The following is a 19852-nucleotide window of genomic DNA, read 5'->3' on the forward strand; positions in this document are numbered from 1 at the left end:
CTTGTGGAAATGTATAAAACAAGCAGTGATACAATCCTTTGCCAAACACTGTCATAAATTTTTTATTTGGCAGCTAACATTCTCACTAGTTTTCTTGGCAGCAATTGGGACCTTTAGCAAGAAAGGTGCAGGAGAAAAATACCTTGTTTAGAGATGTTTTCAACACTTTCTGGGATTTTTCAGAACTTCTGCCTGCAGCACATTTTACAATCACAGTCTCCAGTCACCTGATGAGTAGGTGGTGGTTTTAAACTTTTTTTTTTAAAATATAGACAGCCTACTACCTCCCTCTGGCCTTCAGCCTAGGATGCGAGCGTGGAGGGGGGCTGTATGTGTTCCACAGAGATAGAAGTGGTTGCTCTTCTCTGTCTAGACAAAAAAACTTGAAAACAATATCAGAATGTACCTTTCATTGCTCCTGATACTATCTGTATCTTATTCCCGGATGACAGAGATAAATGAAAGGCAAACATGTGCTGATTACTTTTGCATTTTTCTTGGGATGTCTCTGCAGAAAAGCTGGCCACAGGTGCAGCTACCCTGGTCAGCCGGTGGACTGCCTGATAAAGAGAATTGTGAAATAGATTTCTGTACCCAGATCCGCTCTTCCAGGTTTTTGGGGGGTTTTTTTGGTGTTTTTTTTAATTTTTTGTTGTTATTGTTGGCTTTTTTAAAGATATACTAAACTTGAATCTGACGCACAGCCTTCCTCTTTGCACTCAGGTATGCTGATGCATCGTACATGTGAAAATATGGCTCCAGCAGTACTGTGGTTTGGGCTATACAGGGCAGAATTAAATAGCGAGCTCTTACCAATTCACTTGCAGAGCAGATGTTTATGTTTTGGTATTTCATTGTTTCAGAATAGAAATAAGATGAACCTATTTTACATCTCAGCAACTTCCTCCAAAACTTTCACAACAATGAGATCTATTTCAGCCCTTCACCCGGACATCAAGGAAATAGTTTGTCTTAAACAGATGTGGACCAGGAAAGGCATCTTTTCCTTATTTGTCTCAAATTAGAAAGGTTGGAATTTAGTTTTAGACAGTATAAATTGCTTTAAACACAGGCTTAATTAAAGTAATGATGTTGCACTTCTGAACACAAACTAATAGGCTTCCCCACAGCTTGTGTTCCAGTTTTGGCTCCCCTGTTTACCAGGGGCATCACCCCCTCGAGAACTTTATAGAGCACACACAGACATCTAGTGGTTGGTGGAAACACTGCAAGCACGGCACTGCATCTGACATGGCTCGGCTGGAGACAGTGAAGTTATGCCAGGTATGAGTTGAGCTAATTTTGTCTCTGTTACAACTACGGATGGGCAATCAAACAGGGAGAGGAGTGCTGCCTTTGTGCCATCTCTAGTAATCATGCTGCCCCTGGTGAGAGAGTTGGTCTCTTGGCAACTCTGGCCTCCCAGATTTCCCAAATCACTGATTCTTTCCAGTTCAATCAGAGCTATTTTTACCTTCCTTCTGAGTACCTTTAAATTTCTCTCTCCTTGCTACTATTTTATTTTACGTAAAAGCTGAGGAGCTTAATTACATAACATAATTTGAAAGGTTCTCTGAACGCAGCTACACAAAATGGAAAGTCTATTGGAAAGTAGCAGAGCAACGCAATTTTACAGGCAACCACATACACACATGACAGAAAAATACACAGTCAATAACAAATTCTAAATTGCTGGTAGAGGAATATGACTTGCTCTCCAGGCTGCATCAATCAATGGAAAGATGCCTAAAACTTCAGTGGGGTTTGAGTCCCACATCTGCAAAGGAGATCAAGAGCCACAGTTTTGCACAGCGTTGTAAGAACTCAGCGCCCTGATTCTGCTCTCAGTTACACCATTTTAAATCCAGCGGTACTCAGTGGTGTCATAACCCTGTACATCTGTGTCAGACCCTATGTTGCAAGGGCAGACTCGATGCCAAGAATGCAAAACAGATGTTGCTTTCCTAATGTTTTCTTGTTGTCATTTAAGCTGTTTTTGTGGGGTTCTGTTTTCATTTTGGTAAGTGAAACAGGTCGACAGGACTTTTCAGACTACAGACTGGAGGAACGCTTCTGCATCTTCCTTTTTATTTTGCGTGCATGTGTGAATATGTATAGACTTTGAGTTGCAACTGGAAAAAATATTTTTTTTCTAAGCTTCATTTGAGCTATGCTCAGTTCCCTTGGGGCAAAGTGAATGGTAGCTATTTGCGAATGGGAAAACGGGCTTTTGTGAACAGCAAAACTGCAAACAGCTTAAAAAAAGATTTTTTGAAGTTAATTTTTCTACTATTTTAAGAGGAAACAGGGATAAATACATCTTTTTTGCATGTTGACTCATTAACAAATTTAGCAATAAACACTTTGTAATTAAGTCCACTGGTTTACTGCTGTCCAGAAGTTTCTCAATACTCTATGCACAGAAGGTTTTGGAAAATGTAGAAGTAAGAAACGGTGAAGGCAAATCCCAACAGCTTGCTCAAGCAAACCTATCCAAGGCTTAAACTCACTTCTGAACACTGAAATTTGAGATGCCGTATCAAATAAGCAGCTCTTTTTCCCTGAAGAGAAGAAACTGGGTGTAGCTAACCTAGTGCATAATAGGTTTATTCTCATTCACAAAACAGGAATTACTTTATGGCCCCAAAGTAAAACTAGCACAGAAATATACTGGCAGATTTGCTGCAGATGTGTGTTGTGACACGTATGCAGGGAATCTGCTATTAATCACATGCTAAGATTTTAATATTATGTAGGGTAATGCAGGCAATCATTATGGTGAAGGTTCTGGATTCATAAAAGCCTAACCCACAAATGGGTCTTTTAAATTGAATACATTTGAGCTCACTCTCACACTGCACCAGTTGAATTCCCTGATTCACAGCCACCCCGCCCCCCATTACATACATTTATTTCAATATCTATTGTGCATTTCTTTTTGTGCTTGTGCTCCGCTTCTTTTCTTGGGACATGTGACATTTATTGGGGAAAGCGTAGCTTTTCAATTCTCCCGTTTACCGGACTATGACAGGAATGCTCTTGTTAGAGGGACTGTTTGTGAGATGCCTGGACATGTATCCAGCACAGGAAACGGTCTGGCTCAAATGCTGGAAAAGCCATCCTTCACCTGAATCCTTCAAAATTTGTGTCTGAACATAACTAGAACCTATGTATCCGTACCCGGGCTAAGATTACTACGGACAATTATACCGTGGAAATGCATTATTCTGACAAAGCAATCAATCACATTATTTCTCACAATTTCAGTTCACCCCTAAAATTTTCCTTACCTCCAAAGCCAGCTGGATATTATATTACCAAAGCTGTTGAAAGGGTGTAACACTAACCATGAAGCCAAAGGCCACTAAAACTATGCAATGCATAAATTTTTATTGTTTGCTCAGCATTGAAATCTCATTAGGGCTCATAACTCATCGGTGCACTGCAAACATTTGCATCTGCTGATCATGAGAACTTAGATGGAATGTACACCTTTGGCTAATTTACTTGTTATGTTTTTAGATGAGACTGTTTGTGTTGCTTTTTATTTTCTTTTTAAAAATTCCTTATGCTGCTGTGAGTTTAATGTCCAGTTTTTAAACTAAATACATTAAAACTTTCATTTGCAGTTTCTCAAGGTTGTTCTGTTGCTGGCAATGTTCATGATCATCATTTTACAAAAGCTTCATTTGACTTAGTATTCAGGGTAATCATTGTTTGAAAACTGTGCCCCATAGAGCATTTTGCTTCATTCATCCTTTCTGCTTTATGCAGTCACATTTTAATTAGATTAAAATTTGTCCTCCAATTAGCTTTCATTAAAGTTTATAGATTACAGCAAAAATCTCCACTGAGTTGTGCTTCAAAACTGTGCCTAAAGTTTAAAATGAAATAACTGTGCAAATGAAGTGATTATGAAGATTATTACTATGCAAAAAACATCAGTCGCTTCTTGGTTTACTTATACATTTAACTCTGTAATTTATTTTGCCGACTTCAATACCTCTGAGCTCTCCAGAGTAGTCATCATAATAATACCTTAGAGTTACAGGATACCTTTCATTCCTAAGGATCCTTAGGGGCCTGATTCTGCAGTCCTTACGCACACCAGTAGTCCTGTTGGAGTCACTAAAGCTATTTGAGCAAGTGCTACTCGCTGCATGTGAACCAGAACCCAACTACAGGTCAAATCCTGCTTTCAGATACCCACGTAGCATTACTGTGGATTCACACAGCTCAGAATGCAAACCAGATATGAACATTATGTAAAAAGTCCTTTCACCTACTTCTGGGTGAGATGTGGCAGCTGTTTAACGGTGCATGGTTACAAGACTCACCTGTTTAAAGGAGGGTGCGAAGACAGATACTTCCCCCCCCAGTTAAAACTGCAGAGAAAACTGAGAATGTAATTATCCAAAGAGGAAACGACTCTGTAGGACACGGGCTGGGGCTGCATCTCTCCTGTCACTCACGTCTTCAGATGCGACAGTGCCAAGTATCGGATGCCCAGTCACTAATACCTCCTGCACACGCAAATTTACTATGTGCTGAAGGCAATATAAAGTTTACAGTTCGCCAGCCTGATCCTACAACCAGAGCAGACATTTATTCTGGAGCAATCACTTGGTGGAAGGCATGGGACTCCGTGTTGGAGCAGAGCTCCACAGAAATGGATCTGTTTGCAGGAAATTCTCTTCCAATAGCAAGAGCTATAAATATATACACATAATTTAAAAAAAAAAAAAAAAAAAAAAAAAAAGAGAGAGAGATGCAGCCAACATCTTAAAACTAAAAATAGAGACACTTGGGTTACAAAAACAGGGACCTGTCTTTGCTGTAGCAACATATTTCTGATAGGAGGAACACAGTCAAAATCAAACATTTTACTACAAATGAAATGTAAGTATGTTCATAAGCATGAGAGAACAACTTCAGCAAAATGCAGGAGTGTAAAGAGCAATCTTTCCTATTTTTCATGTGCTAATTGGTTGAAGAATCATTAGCAAATCTTCACATCACTGAGGTAACTAGCATTATTCCCACCTAGAAGATGGCAAAACTAAAGTTTAAGGGTGTCAAAGGCTAGAAGGAAGTGTATAGTTTAAATGTTCTGACTCCAAGTCCTGTACTCAAGCCAAGACCATGTTCCCAAGATGCAAAGCATCCAGCAGCAATACTAATTTTAGGAGTCATGCTCAGGACTGTCCCTTCCTCCCCCTGTTCCCACCCTCTCTTGGTGTTCATTTCTGCCATTGCGTTGCAGCATGCCAGCCTCAGTTGTGCTGTGGGTCCATGTGATGAATCAGATCAAGCAACTGAACCAGGATAAAAAAAGAAAAGGAAAAAAGAGGGTGGGAGAGGAGAGCTATTTTGCACTGATCAATTCCATTTCAAGACACTGACTCGAGAACAAAAGTGCCCATGAAAACAAGAGAGCAGCTGGATGCAGCACAGATGCGGGAGTGAGCATTTTTGGGAGCAGGAGACCCTGCTGCTGCTGGTTGATGCTGGTGGTTTCGTACCACAGAGCTGAGGTCCAAACCATTCTGAAATCATTCCATTTTCATGTTTTAACTCTTTTATAACTCTCCCTTCCTTTTACCTTCCTTTTCCTGCTTTGTTCTGAGGAAGAGTGTAGCCACTCCATGCTACTTTTGCGCAACAAATTTGCACATGGCAATTCAGAAACTGGAAGTATTTAACTTTCCGCAATTAAAATGTGGAACACCACGTTCGCCTTCTCAATTACAATGACTACTTTGCAGAAATGCTGCTCAATTTCCTCAGTAGAATTGTCATGTTTCATAAAATACAGACAAGCTAGTCATGCTTTATGTCAAGGGTGCATTTACAAATAGTTTCTAAAGGATTTAGATGATTAACCATATATTGAGACAGTTAATCAAATTTAAGAAGGTATTTTAGAATTCTACAGATCAAGCAGTTATTTATAATCCTGGTTATTGCTTTCTACCTTATATCCACCCCTAATGAACACCATTATAATATTCTGCTAACCCTTTATAAATTATTTGTGTTAGCAAAAGGAAAAAAAAAAAAGGTCCAAATCCTATTGTAAGGAATAGGTTAGATCATTAGGACTTTGACACTCCTAGACTAAATGAATCAGATCCAAGAATCATATCTTTGGAGATAGTTAGACAGCCTATGCCATGATTCGTGCCATGATTTAGATAATTCAAGGCCTTAAAAAGCTCAGCCCTTATCACTGCACATGTGACTTAGGAAATTTTAAAAAGTTGGCCAAGTGTCATCGGAAAAGGTACAAATGCTGAAGTAACTGCAACAGCTGAGGAACCCATCTATTCTTTGATGAAACATCAGCATCATGACAGGATGCTTAAAGCTTCAGTGCTTCATGCTGGTTGTGGAAAAAAAAGCCCAACAATGGAAGCCTTGAGGAATGCTAAATATAACTGGTATCCTTACAAAATACAGTCTGCTCAGTTAGAACAGAATGAGAAATTATTTCTTGTGATTTTATTCAGTCATTTGAAGTAGCATCTTCTCTTTTTAATAGTTTTCACTTGAAACTGGACTGTTCTATACTGGATGTACAGAAACTGACACTGTTGTATAGAACAGTGGAAGTATAGAACATTTTAAATGAAGAAAGAACCATAGATCACTTTTTATTGCGGTGTGATTTATAAAGTTAAAAAAAAAAAAAAACATTCTGGAAGTATAGTGTATTTGGTGCTATTTTTGCCTAGGAATGGAAACTCGAACTGGAAATAGAGCCATTCATTCACACTTAAAGGATGACATCCCGTTGACAGGCATGCAAACTTGGAAAGGTGCTACACAGTCACTCTTAAAATACTACACTATATTTTTTTCCTTCTAAGCTTCAATTAAGTAAATGTTAAAGAGGGATCAGTACTTTGTTAAGGCTAAGGGTTCGTCGTTTGCAGGAGATCATCTTTCAGAAGTACAAAGACAGAAAAGTCAAGGCATTAACTACTAAATAAACTGTTTTCACAACAGAAGTGGCACCTTCAAGCCCCTCTCCAGTGAGGTCCTGTGTTGCCTGAGTTCTGCTCACTCAGATTTTGATTTTAAAGAGCATTTCCCAGTACGATCAGAAAGGTCATCAATCAATCCTTCCTGCCAGGTAGTTGGTTATTTCTGTTGGGTTTTGGTTGGTTTGTTTTTGTTGTTGGTTTTTTTTTTTTTTTTTAGTTTAGGAAGAATGAAAATCATAAAAGGTGTGAGAAGATGGTTGAGGTAGATATATTCACAGATTCCAGCACTGCTGGAATGCTGTCAGTGCTAATGTGCCCTGAGCAAGTGATCCGTGTCTTGCATGCTCTGCCAAACAAACTACAATTACAGAACCAAAAATATAACAAACAACTTTAAACCTCCTGAATTTGTGAGTCTGGGCTTAAGAATCATATTTGCACTTGCTCCTACAGGCTCACTTCCAAAAGGCACCCAAAATTGGAAGGACTTTTCTAGTGGGAAGGAAGGAACAAAAGTTTCCACTTGAGATCTGGCATTTCAAAATGGCAGAGAGAGCAACTGACCCTAGAGGGTCTTACCCCTCTGTGTCAAATTCCTACAACAGCAGCTTGCGAAACTTCGGCTCTGTCATATCTGAATCAAAATGTCAGGACTCAAAATCCACACCATAAATCATGCCCTCTGAAATCAAGGTATAATAATCCTCTTGGCTTTGCTTTCTGTTGGGCTTCTCCAGCCTTGTGCATGCCTCTGCAGTGCCAATCAAGATGTGCTTTCCCTTTTTTTCCTTACAGAGAAAACCTCAGCTAGCCCCCAATTTTAATGATTTTAAACAATGCGCTCTGTAACTCCTTTTGCACCAGCTTCCTTGTTTTCTGCTGGTTCTAAAAAAGCCTTTGACCCACTGGTAAGAACACCATTTCTATTTCTATTTCTATCATCCCAAATTAACAAGTGAATAAGGAGAAGGGAAACTCCCCTGTCACTCCAAACTTTCACCCTTGAAGTCCTGCTGCCTCATTGCAACCCTGGTGCTCTAAAATAAAGCGAGCATTAATGGAATAAAGCTTCAATGGGACGTCAGCACTTGGTTAAATGATATTCCGAATCATGGGCTAAATGGTGGTGGCGGTGGGCAAGAGAAGGTATTTACTTCGTGCAGTCTCTTAGGATACAATAGATTTATGGCCGTCAATTCTAAACAACACCACTATTGTCTCTTCACATTTTATCTGCCTCCATTATTCATTCATGTTGATTTTGATTGATGAAGACACTTTAAAAGAGGAGGGGAGAAAGGTGGAGGGGGAGAGGAATACTTTGACTGTTTGGTCTCTAATTCCTGTAAATCTACAGTTCATACTGCAAGAGTATTACTCAAAAGAAATGTCAACCTTCACATTTTGGGAAAAATTTTTTCCTTTTACTAATCATTCTTCTTTCTGAAAGACTGGAAGTGGGGCGCAAGCAGTGCTTCCAATACATACCTAATCACTGTAGAGGTGGCACATCACACTGCAATCAGCCAGGAAAATCAATGTTGGTGTTTTTAATGAAAAAGTGTTAAGACTTCCGCAAAACCTCTTTTACATATTTACTTCCTATGCCACAGCTAATTAAGTTTTAGACTGGTTTGATATGTCAAAAATTGCTTAGATCACAGAACTCAACCCAAGCAGAGTAGATATAATTTCTTCATTCAAAGTGAAAGCTTCTGCCAGAAAGCTACTCTTCTGATTGTGTGGAAGTCATAAAGAAAAGGCCCAGTTTTGGCTTGTTTGCTTCCAAATATATGTTATTTACTGACCTCTCATTAAAATATCCTGACAGAATACAGATTATGAATCATCCGATATGGATGGGAGGCTATGTCTGAGGCCTGGGGGTAAAGAGATTCCTGAGAGTCGTTTAAATTCAGTTCACTCCTCTCAAAGTTTTAAATGAGCTTCTGAGCAAGCACTACAGACTTGCCAAGCTCTCTGCCTACTTACGGAAAAGAGAAAAAAAAAAAAGAAAGAAAAAAGACAGACACATTCACCACATGTTTGCATCTCTCCTGCTCAGAGATCTGCCCCAGCACATGCCGACTGCAACATTCAATTGACTGCCCATAGCCAAGGGAAGCCTAGTACCCTCCTGAATATTTGGCCGCAGGATTTCCTTTCCAGTTCCACCCCTTTTTGTGCTTTAAATAGTACGAGCTATAATATAGCAAGAGAAGCAGTGAAGAAAAAGGACAGATAAATTGTGATTCTGTGATTGTTAATAAACTGTTGTTAGGTGTCAGTCATGACCACTTTCATGAATGAACCCCTCTATTGAAATTTTACTATGTAAAATGTTGGTGTTTTAAAATGACTGAAGACTCAGGAAGAGAGCTTTGCTCTTTCCTCTTATCTTTGAAAATGTGGGGTTAGAAACATTATTTGTAAAAAGGAGAACTTGACTTCCAAGAAATAGATGAAGGGAGGAAGAATTCGTGGAACTGCTGAATACACAAAAGCCTGCTGCTTGACCACTCAGTTCATTTTACAAAGCATAATTACATCTATCTTTTTTTAATATTATGTGGTTCTTATTATTACTTTCTGTAGCATCTTTCATGTTTCAAGGGAGTAGGCTGCTAAGAACTGGTGTTAGGAAGAAACTCATTCTAATTACTCGGTATTTCTGCAGAGGCTGTAATGGCAACTCCTGGAGATGGCTACAAGAACGTGGGCAAAATCAACCAGTTTTGGTTTTGAAACTTCCAGCTTCACAATTTTGACTTTTCAAAATGATCTGCTCTTAATACAATGCGAGTTGTCAAAGGCAGTCAAATAAACGATAAAACTCTCAGGAAATAAACATCTCTCCTCTAGTAGGTTTGTATATATTTCCGCAAAAGAAAAGAATTTAAAAAGTAAATAAACACATGGGAGGATTAGAGAAGCAATAAACAAAAGCATTTCCTCATTTTGAATTTAAGAAAATAGGAGCCTCTTTCCAGCCATTGCCAGGAAATACTACTGCACAGAGGTGAAGTTTGTGCTAGCTAAAATATTATTTAATGCTAAGGCATACGGACATGCATTCACACACACATGCACACACAGACACACGCACCGCATGTATATCCCTATCCAAAATTTAAATCAAGTTCCTACTGTGCCATTATGACTTGATAGGCAGAGGAATTTAATACCAGTTTGGACCAACACAGGCATGGAACTCCTTGTTGCAAGATGATCAAGCTAATGCTGAAACCTTTTAATCCTAATGAAGGAGTTTACAGGGTTCTTAATCCCTGCACCCCACCTCACTTGTCCCGCAGTCCTGCTGAAAGCTTTAAAACAGTCCCCAGCACTAACATGGTACAGAGCCTGTTGAACATGCTGATCTGCTCATGATTACTCTTTGCCACTGTAAAACAATCTAACTCCTCAAGTGAATGGAGTCTGTAGCAACAATGGTGTTATTGACTTGTTGCTCCAGCTCTATTTAGTTATTACCCTCGAGGCCACAATCAATAGACTTTGCACCAAGTCAGCCTAATAAATCCCAGGCTTTCACTGGAGCTTTGCCAGGAACTGCTAGAAAATCTATGGCAGTCAAACACTTAAGAGTATGAATAACATAGAAAGCTGTACTGACAGCTGTATAAATTAATTAACAAGGAATGTTCTCATTCTTTTTAAGAAGATCATAATGCAGGTTTACCATGATTTAAGGAGTCACAGGTAGAGCAACAGAAAAATTACCTTTGTGCTTTCATTTAAAATAAAAATCAAATATGATTAAAACCAAAACAGCTTCAGACTCCTTTTTCCTCCCTTTGATTATTGGATGTGCAGAAATCTGCATTCGCATTACTGCTGTGGCCGTTTAATTATTCCAAGTTTGATTTAAAAAGGAACTTAGCCCAGCAACCACCGACCACTTAGTATAAACGGTGCAGGCATTTTAACTTGATAAATGCTGATTGTTGTGTGCTTGTGTTACCGTACCCTGCATCTGCAAGGGGGATTTAAATTGCATTTGTAACGCAGTGATTAAAACAGAAACAAAAGGAAGGAGTGAAGCAGTTGTTCAAGAAGTAAGAGGTCAGTTACTAGTGAATTCCAGGTTCTTTCAGTTCCTCCTGTAATAACCAAATATTCTGCAGAGTCAGCTGTGAGGCGCCTGATCGCAGTGTCCGGAGACGCGCTGAACCTACTGTAGCAAGAGTTTGGTGCCAGCCCTGGAACAAAAGGATCTCCTTTTTGCACGTTGAAAACAAATGTAACGGATCAATAGGCTCTTACGACTGATTTGTTACCCCAGTGGTACTTTCTGGGAGCATTCAGCTTTCCTAACGAGGGTCACAGATTTGATGGGAAGCAACAAGCAGGGTCAGGCACCAGCTGGTCTGGCACTTGACACAACACACAGTGCAGGTGTGCGACGGTGGGCGCAATTTTTGGGCAGAGATGAATGCTTGAGACTGAGTTGTGGCAGCCTTTGTGTTTTAGGGAAGGGAAGGACAGCTTGGACAACAAGGAAGAACTAAGCTGTGCACGGGAAAGATGAGAGTAATCTGCCTCGGGCCTTGGCAGACCTGATCTCACTTGCAAGGTGAGGGAAGTCAGACCGGAGTGGAGCTTTTCACATCTGCTCTGCCCTCTGCGACCGAGGTTACTGCCTGCTCTTGGGTAGGTGCACCCTAATGTCCTACTAGACCACCTAGTCAAGGTGTTTAACCTCTCCTGTTGACTGGTTCATGAGGGTCCCATGACAGCAACCAAACCTGTCCCATCTGAGGAGGGGGTAGCAATCAGATGGGGTACAGACACTTTCAGGTGGAAAACAAGGTGTGACCATGCTCTAAGGTGTCTTTCACCACCACGCTTTGTGAGCGTGCTGTCACCCTGAGGATGGACACCACCACCTTTGCACAGTTGCTCATCGTAGGCTTTTTCAAACAATTAGACTTTCAATGGTCATTTTGATACTGCTCGTTAGCAGCAGAGAAAAAGAGATAAAGTTCATTTCACAGCTCTCAGTTCCTCTCCTGCATGGACAAATACATTTCGTATCAACTTTTTAATTCAGAAGTAGGGCTTTCAGGAACTTTAATGGTTCTAAGTGTTGACAAAGCAATTTCTACTGAAGTTTTCAATTTCTGTTTAAGTCCTCCTGCCCCAAAAGGACTCATGAGCTTTTTGGGAAAAAAAAGTTACACTTTGCATTTACAACCTGACCTCAAATTTTAAGGTTGTTCTATTGCTTCTGAGCACTGCTCCTCCCTTCTCCCTTACTATCCATTTTAAATGTGCCAGATTACTTTGTTTTAAAACATCCCTTTCTATACAGTCATCTGTAAAGTATATATGCATCAAAAAAAAAGAGCTGCTTGGGAATTAGGACATATTTTCAAGAACAGTAAGTGAGGTGGAAAGTCAGAGTTTCTGAGGGCTCAGTCCTGTAAAAAAGGCTTAATTTTCATTATCAGATGAATATCTATCCTTTCAAAACATGACTTCTCTTTTATAGGGTCAATTTCAGCACGCAAAATTGTATCATCAAAAGCACTGTTCATATCTGAAAATTTAGCATTGAAAATTCACTGAAATTAATTTGAACACAACAGGGAAGCGCTTGGGGCCTAACGGCTCTCCCCCTGGCAATGTACCATCTGAAGTGACCAGATGTCATTGTCTAGCACCTTGTTAGCAGAACAGAGTTACTCTGTGTTTGGGTAAAAAATCCCCGCACAGTTTCTAGGTCCTGGGTCATCCTTGAGATTTCTTGTGTTGTGTCACAAACTTTCTGAATAGTCAGTCAGTCACTGCAAAATGCTGATGCAGTTTTTATAATGAGGTGAGGCAATACAATCATGGAATCGTTTATGTTGGAAAAGACCTTTAAGATCATCAAGTCCAATTGTTAGCCTAACACTGTCAAGTCCACCACTAAACCACATCGCTAAGCACCACATCTATACATCTTTTAAATACCTCCAGGGATGGTGACTTCACCACTGCCCTGGGCAGCCTGTCCCAGTGCCTGACAACCCTTTCAGTGAAAAACTTGAGGCCATTTTCTCTCGTCCTGTCACTTGTTACTTGGGAGAAGAGACCAACCTCCACCTCGCTACAACCTCCTTTCAGGTAGTTGTAGAGAGTGATAAGGTCTCCCTTCAACCTCCTCTTCTCCAGGCTAAACAAGCCCAGTTCCCTCAGCTGCTCCTCATAAGACCTGTTCTCCAGACCCTTCACTAGCTTTGTTGCCCTTCTCTGGACACGCTCTAGCACCTCAGTGTCTTTCTTGTAATATATATATATATATATATTTTTTTTTTTTTTTTTTTTTTCAAGCAACTATTTCAAACATGATGTCTAAACTCCTACAATTTCATTTTATATGTGCAAAAATGACTTCACAGAATAGAGTTCAAACCTTAGGATTCACATAAATTCTTGACCTGGTAGTAGGACTCAGGATGGGTGGCAGCTCACAACACACAGAGCAATGCAACGCTGGTGTAGCTCAATATGTGGAAGACAGAGACTGAACATCTAGAACCTGCCAAAAGCAACAGTGTTGGATCTAGTACTGCCATCCTTTTTCTTTCTGATCTAGTTTTGCAGCAAGCTCTACCATGCTGTCATGAAGCACAGCACTGCTGGAAGCTGCTCTGCTTTGCTGATGAGATTTAAAACTAAGCTCCTGGTCTTCTGGGAGTCGTTAAAGATCCAGAGATAAAAGTGAATCTCATTAGCCAATCTTAAGAAACTCATATGAAGAGGGAGTGTAGAAGGAGAAATAGCTGTTTATAAGCACAGCAATGCAGAATTTCATTAAGTTCTGGCCCATATTCTGCATCTGACCAATACAGAAGAATACACAACTACAGAGACACCAAAGGATTCCCAACCTTTCATTTCATAACATCTTCAGAAATGTTAATTATCAGCTTCACAGCACTATCCAGCCTATTTGCCTTTTCTCCACTGCTCAGCTTCTTGATTCAGGCCCCCTCAGACTCACTCCAGCCAGCTCTGCACACAGCTGGCACAGCTGAGCGGTGCCTGTCCTCATTGCTTTTATTCAAGCCACAATGTCTCCCTGGCCGCCTGTCCTCCAGCAAGAACTTTCTACAGTAACATCCACAGAGCATGAAAAAGCTTCCCAATTTTGGTCTACTGTGCAATTATACTACCTATTTACATTTTTGAATAAGACTGGTAATTTTTAGCAATCCCAGAAAGAAAAGAAATCCACTATTTTTTTTAAACAGTAAGTTTAAGTCAACCTGATGGATTTTCTTCCCCTCTTGTCTCTCTTCCTTGCCTGTTCATTGTACTGCATGAAAATCCCTCTCCCCTCAAAATTCTTCCTTCATGAACTAATTTGATGGTCTTATTTTTAAGCATTGTAACAATTGTCCTTACTAGTAATCGAGTAATAGTACTTTTCTTCTAGGTTTCTGAACTTGCACATGAATAAGTAGAGTAATTCCCAGGCATACAGCCACTGCAAGGTAGAACTTCCAATAAATTGCATCATTCTGCAAAGCACTTCCTGCTACACTACTCTGTAATTGTTTCTGCTCCTTGAAATATCCCCCTCTGAGATGGAGTTTTGGATTTTGACAGGTGATAATCCCAAGGGGTACCACAGTGATAGCCAATTACCCATAACCAATAAACCTAAGCTTGCCAAAGCATCGTCTTCCTCTTCTTAGTTCTCTGATTTTCATATTCTTAAGAGATGGCCCAGGAATGCTGGCCAATAGTAGACAGCCATATGACAGCACAGATTTAGAGGATGAAAAGTATAAATGGCAATACAGAACAGTTAAAAAATTACATTTTAATTCAGTTTTCTGAAAAACACTTAAATGTGCTCTGGGTGAAGACCATAAAAGTTGTACAGCTTCTCTGGCTGTTTTTCTAAACTCAAATGTGTGCTATCTCACTTAATCTTAACTGCTTCTTAAGGTGATAACACCGAACAATGTGGCTCTAGAATATATAGGCCAAATGAGAAGCAGGAAACATTTTTTTTTCCAGCAGTTTCACAGAAGTATAACAAAAAGAAACACTCTTGAGTACTAGACTAGCACTGAACATAAATGATAACATTGTATGGGGCTGAGTTTTTGGTGACTTGTTCCTTTCTATCATAGAATCTATCAAATGTTCTGCAGCTAATTGGCTTTGGAAAAGAATCCGTGCAAAGCTGGTATGGCCCAGTCTGCTTTAATTGGGATGGCGCCCACCAATAGTTTCTCAGGATGAAGGCAAACGCATCCTCCCTCCAAGTAAGGCTGTTATTCACTTGTGTTGCTTCAAAATTCTTTCGTCATGATAGACTGGAGCAACCTAATCTAAATGTTTTGATCTGTTACATATGTGGAAAATGAGATACTGGCACACACACAAAAAGCAGCTGCTTTCTAAGTGCAGTGTCTTAATGACCTCTGCACAGAGCACAGGGCAAGTGAATTAGTCCCCTACCAATGGAGACTGCTTTACTTTCCAGTCTCCATGTAACATGGGAAAGGAAACTCAATGCCTGCTCTAAATGACAGAATTAAGCTAGATGTAACTTCCAAATTGATTAATTTTCTCAGCAGACTGAGATTGATCTGAATTTTCTCTTTTGCACTGTAAGTAGGCTATGCTTGTCCTGAAACAAGTTAGCTAAAACAAATTAGTCAGTATGGAATAAATTTAAAGGGACACTGACAGATCTAATTTAGCCCCAAATTAAGGATAAAAGTGAGAACAATACAAAATAAATATTAAAAAGTCAGCCTGAAAAGAAGAAATGCTTCTGTGAGACTTCTTATAAGGAAATAATTTCCATTTAAATAATATTTGCAACCTGCAATTGAGTTCTGTGGTGAAGGTGAAATTTACTTTCAGCTAGGTTACACCAGCAAGTCCACTGTAGCTTTTCAGGTGCAACCACCAACAGCAAACAGACCGCAATGAACAAACGCAGTATTTCTAACCAATGATCCCAGGTCAGTTGTTGACAGTTTAAATACATTGCTATCTTGCTCACATAATATTTTAGGGAATATCCATAAATATTTTAAATATTTTCAAAGGCTCTTATGATAACAGACAATATGATCACTGCTGGTATGACTGCTTTGATCAAGAGGGCCACATTGACAGAGGTCCTGCTGTACTGGTGCACCAACCTATGCACTTGTAAATCCATGTACCCAACCACCAACTGTGTGATTTCTGCAAAGAAGCAGTTCTGTGGGCCCTAAGACCTGACTCAGCATGACTGGACTAAAACAGGAGACAAGATCTTTCACATTCATTTAACAAGTAGTTTAACCTAACTGGTTTTGTGCCAATTGAAGCAGTTCCCCAATCTTTTCCTGTTTCAACTTCAGTATCTGAGCTGCATATATGTTAAAAAAAAACATTTTCAGATGTTCAACTGCACTTTCCCACTTCGCTTTTCATTCCTTCCAATGCAAAGCTCAGAGCTGCACAGGGAGCACTGAATGCAGTGTGACTGGTTGCAGCACCTCCTGTGACAGGAACTCAGGAAAACATGTATGCCCTGCTTGCCATTGTACGAAATAAGACCCCTGGCATCCATACCATAAATGATTAGGCACCCCTCATTAGATCTCAAGTTGCCAACTAAGCTCAGAACTTTCACATCCTATTTTATTTACAAGACACTTTAAAATAGTAAATAAAACTTGATGTGCTGAATAAAAAAAAAAAAAGATAAAGGAATGACAACAGCTATTGAAGTTCCTTGCGGGGGGAAGCAACACAGAACACAAAATTATCCATGGCTGCAATAAATCAGCATTGAAAAGACTTTAATAAGGCCATTGACTAAAAGGTAGAAAAACGAAGTGTAAGGGTAGTTCTTATAGCAAGAAGTAAATTGATTATATCACCCTGATGGTGATAAATACAGTGATATCAGCTGTCTTGCTGCTTGACTGGATGAAATAGCACGTATTTCAGCAGCCTATGGGATTAAAACCTAGAGGTGACAAATTGAATTGGCATTAAGAATAATGTTGGCCTTTGTAGGTGTTTTTTTCTCAAGAAACTTACTATATTGAATGGGACATAACTTACATTTAAAGGAAGGCTTTATTTGTCACACATATGATCTTAACTCAATAAACCAAACAAGACTTTTCTCTCTCCCTAAATCTGTATAATAATGGTAGTTTTGTTTAAGCTGCTTGTTTGTACAAAAGCCTGTAGATATACAGACCTTAGGGTAATCCCATTGCTGAAAGTAAGATCTAAATGAAAACAAATCTTACCAGCAGATCTCTATTTTGAAGACAGCTCTATTCAAATTGGCTATGCTGATTATACCCTGAGATAACCCAGCACACCATTTAGGGTTGATCACTTTAGCAAACATGAGCTTTATGCTGCAATTTTCTTGTCTTTCATTTTCCAGGATAGCAGAGACACCTCCCCCCCCCCCCAACCCCCCCATGACTTAATTAGGGAGTTACACAACTTCAGGCCAACAGCTTTTTCAGGGAGAAAGAAATACATGCAGAAGCCCAATTTAAAAGCTATGCATTACATTCTCCAGCAATGCTGGATTTTAGTGCTCCTGCATGCTGAAGAGCAGGTTCCATTTTCTCTTTTTTTTTCCATGCACACACTAATCAGTGCACAGAACGACAGCAGCTCAGAATGACAGCTATTTCTCATCCAAATAATATTTACACAAAACATACGAAAATGATGTGCAAAAGACTGACCATAGTTTTACTCTTCTCAGATGAAATATTATTCTAAGGAATAAATAATATCTATCAGGGATATAGTAGAGAGCAGGAAAAGGGGAAACTCAAAAGCAAGACATCTCTTAAAAGCCAACAAACTTTTTTTTTTTAGTAGGAAATAAAACTCCTTTACTAGCAAAAAGCTTGTAAAAGCTTGTCTTCCGCAATTACATTGGTAGGGTCAATCACTTTATGTCCACTAGTTACTTTCATGTAGATCTAATCTTTAGAAGAAACTTCATCTTCTCTGTGAAAACGTTTGCAGAAGAGAACTGATAATCTCTAAATGGGATGTGGCCAACTTGCATTTCCCCCCCTTCCTCTACCTTTTCTACTGAAGTGGATAAAACCAGTCCCCACTGAAAAAGCAAAAGGGTTGGTCCCTAAGGGTTGATTGACCAAAGACAACAGAGCCTACCACCATCAATGATGGCTTAAGTGCTCCTTGCAATCCTACAGTTCCCCATCACCTGCTCACATCAGTCTGGAGACCTTTCTTAAATACATGTGCATGGATTTGTTTGTGGTGTGTGCAGAAGAAATTTTTTCTAGGGTTATATTAAGTTCTGAAAAGAATTTTCAATGCCAGTTTTCATTTGCTGGAAATAAAAAACTCCATGCTCTCAATAACTACTACTTGCCCTACAAAGAGACTCCATGATAAACCTTCTGGTATGGTCAACAGAGAGGTGAGAAAACTGCTGTCAAGCTGTCTGGCCCTCCCCCCTCTCCCTCAACCCTTTCCATGCTGCACACACATCAGGAGGAATGACTGGGCTTGAACTCACTGTTCACTGAAAACTCCATTTGCTGCAGCAAGAGCACAAGTTTTAACAAGTCTGCTAACTTCAATAGCAGCATTTACTAACACAACACATGTCCACCAAGTCAGGAGCTCTTTAGAGTAAGGATTACAGAACTTTAAGGAAAAATAAAGTCTAAACAAGGGAGGTGATGGGCTGACTCTGAAAGGACAGATGATTTGGGTCAGATGTGCACTAAAAGCTTCAGAAGTCATATTGCTTTTTCTCTTAAATCCTTTGTTTATATGCTCAACCCTGCCTTTCCCCTCTGGTTTCTACCTAAGATCTTACTCCTTCCTCTGTACCTGAGGCCTCTTATCCCCCTCTGTTTTCATTCCTTGTCCGGTTCCCACTTACTGTTACCATAAAGCAGTTTGTTTCTCACTCTTTTTGACTCTTTTGTTTACCCTAAATCTTTTTAAAGATTATTTCCTTCCCCTACTCCCCCCAATAAATCCATTAGGCTAAGTAATTAATTCACTGTGCCCCAGCAATGTGACACAGACACATTTTGAAAGGGGTGACACGTCATTGGATATGGGGGAAATGAGAGGCTGAAAGAATTGGCTTTGCCTTTGTTGAACAGGGAGCCTGTAGCAGAGCACTGATTCAACTCTGTATCTCCAACTCTTGAAGACAATGTTTAGCTCACCGCATTGCTCACCCTCACTGATGTCTTAGTTCGCTTGGCACCTCTTGTTGGCCAGTGACTGAATTTAAAATTGACACTGTCGGCTAAAGTGCTCTCATTGGATTATCTTATCTAGCTAAGCATGGGACATCAGAAAATGTGCACTGATTAGAAACACAGTTATTGCCATATATAATCAGTTATGACTCTTCTAACTCAGTATCCAAGACTGAACATGTCAAAGTAAAGTTCAAGGGTACCATGTGACAATCTACCACCTCCTGTCCCCCAGGAAGTCTCACCCCAATTCTAAATATTAGACATTATCTTAAACCTTTCAAGAATGAGGTTTTATCTCCTTCCCAGTGCTCTCTTTGTTTGTATTAGCTACAATAATTCTAGATATTTTTGTTATCTACATAAATGTGTAATCCCTCATTCAATTTTGTAAATTCTTGGCTTCAGCGAATTCCAGTGGCAATGAACCTCTCAGACTGATCACACATTGTGTGAAAAGGCAGGTCTGATCCTGGGAGCTAAGACAAAGCAGGGAGCTGATTGGTACAAAGATATTTTTAATTGGGGAATGGGCATTTTTTAAAAAAACCAACCTGTACATATCTTAGTTCTCTGCTAGGCTGATTATGGGACAATTTCTTAAGTTTT

At 39.7% G+C, this 19852-nt stretch overlaps 1 protein-coding gene across 2 annotated transcripts in view; it reads right to left on the bottom strand.

The window, feature by feature from the left end:
* The window catches only part of VTI1A (vesicle transport through interaction with t-SNAREs 1A), a 270856-nt gene that overhangs the window by 11352 nt on the left and 239652 nt on the right, over positions 1-19852 (bottom strand). The window lies entirely within an intron of this gene.

Source organism: Leptosomus discolor, chromosome 6 (assembly GCF_034619465.1).
Source record: "Leptosomus discolor isolate bLepDis1 chromosome 6, bLepDis1.hap2, whole genome shotgun sequence".
Classification (NCBI taxonomy): domain Eukaryota; kingdom Metazoa; phylum Chordata; class Aves; order Leptosomiformes; family Leptosomidae; genus Leptosomus; species Leptosomus discolor.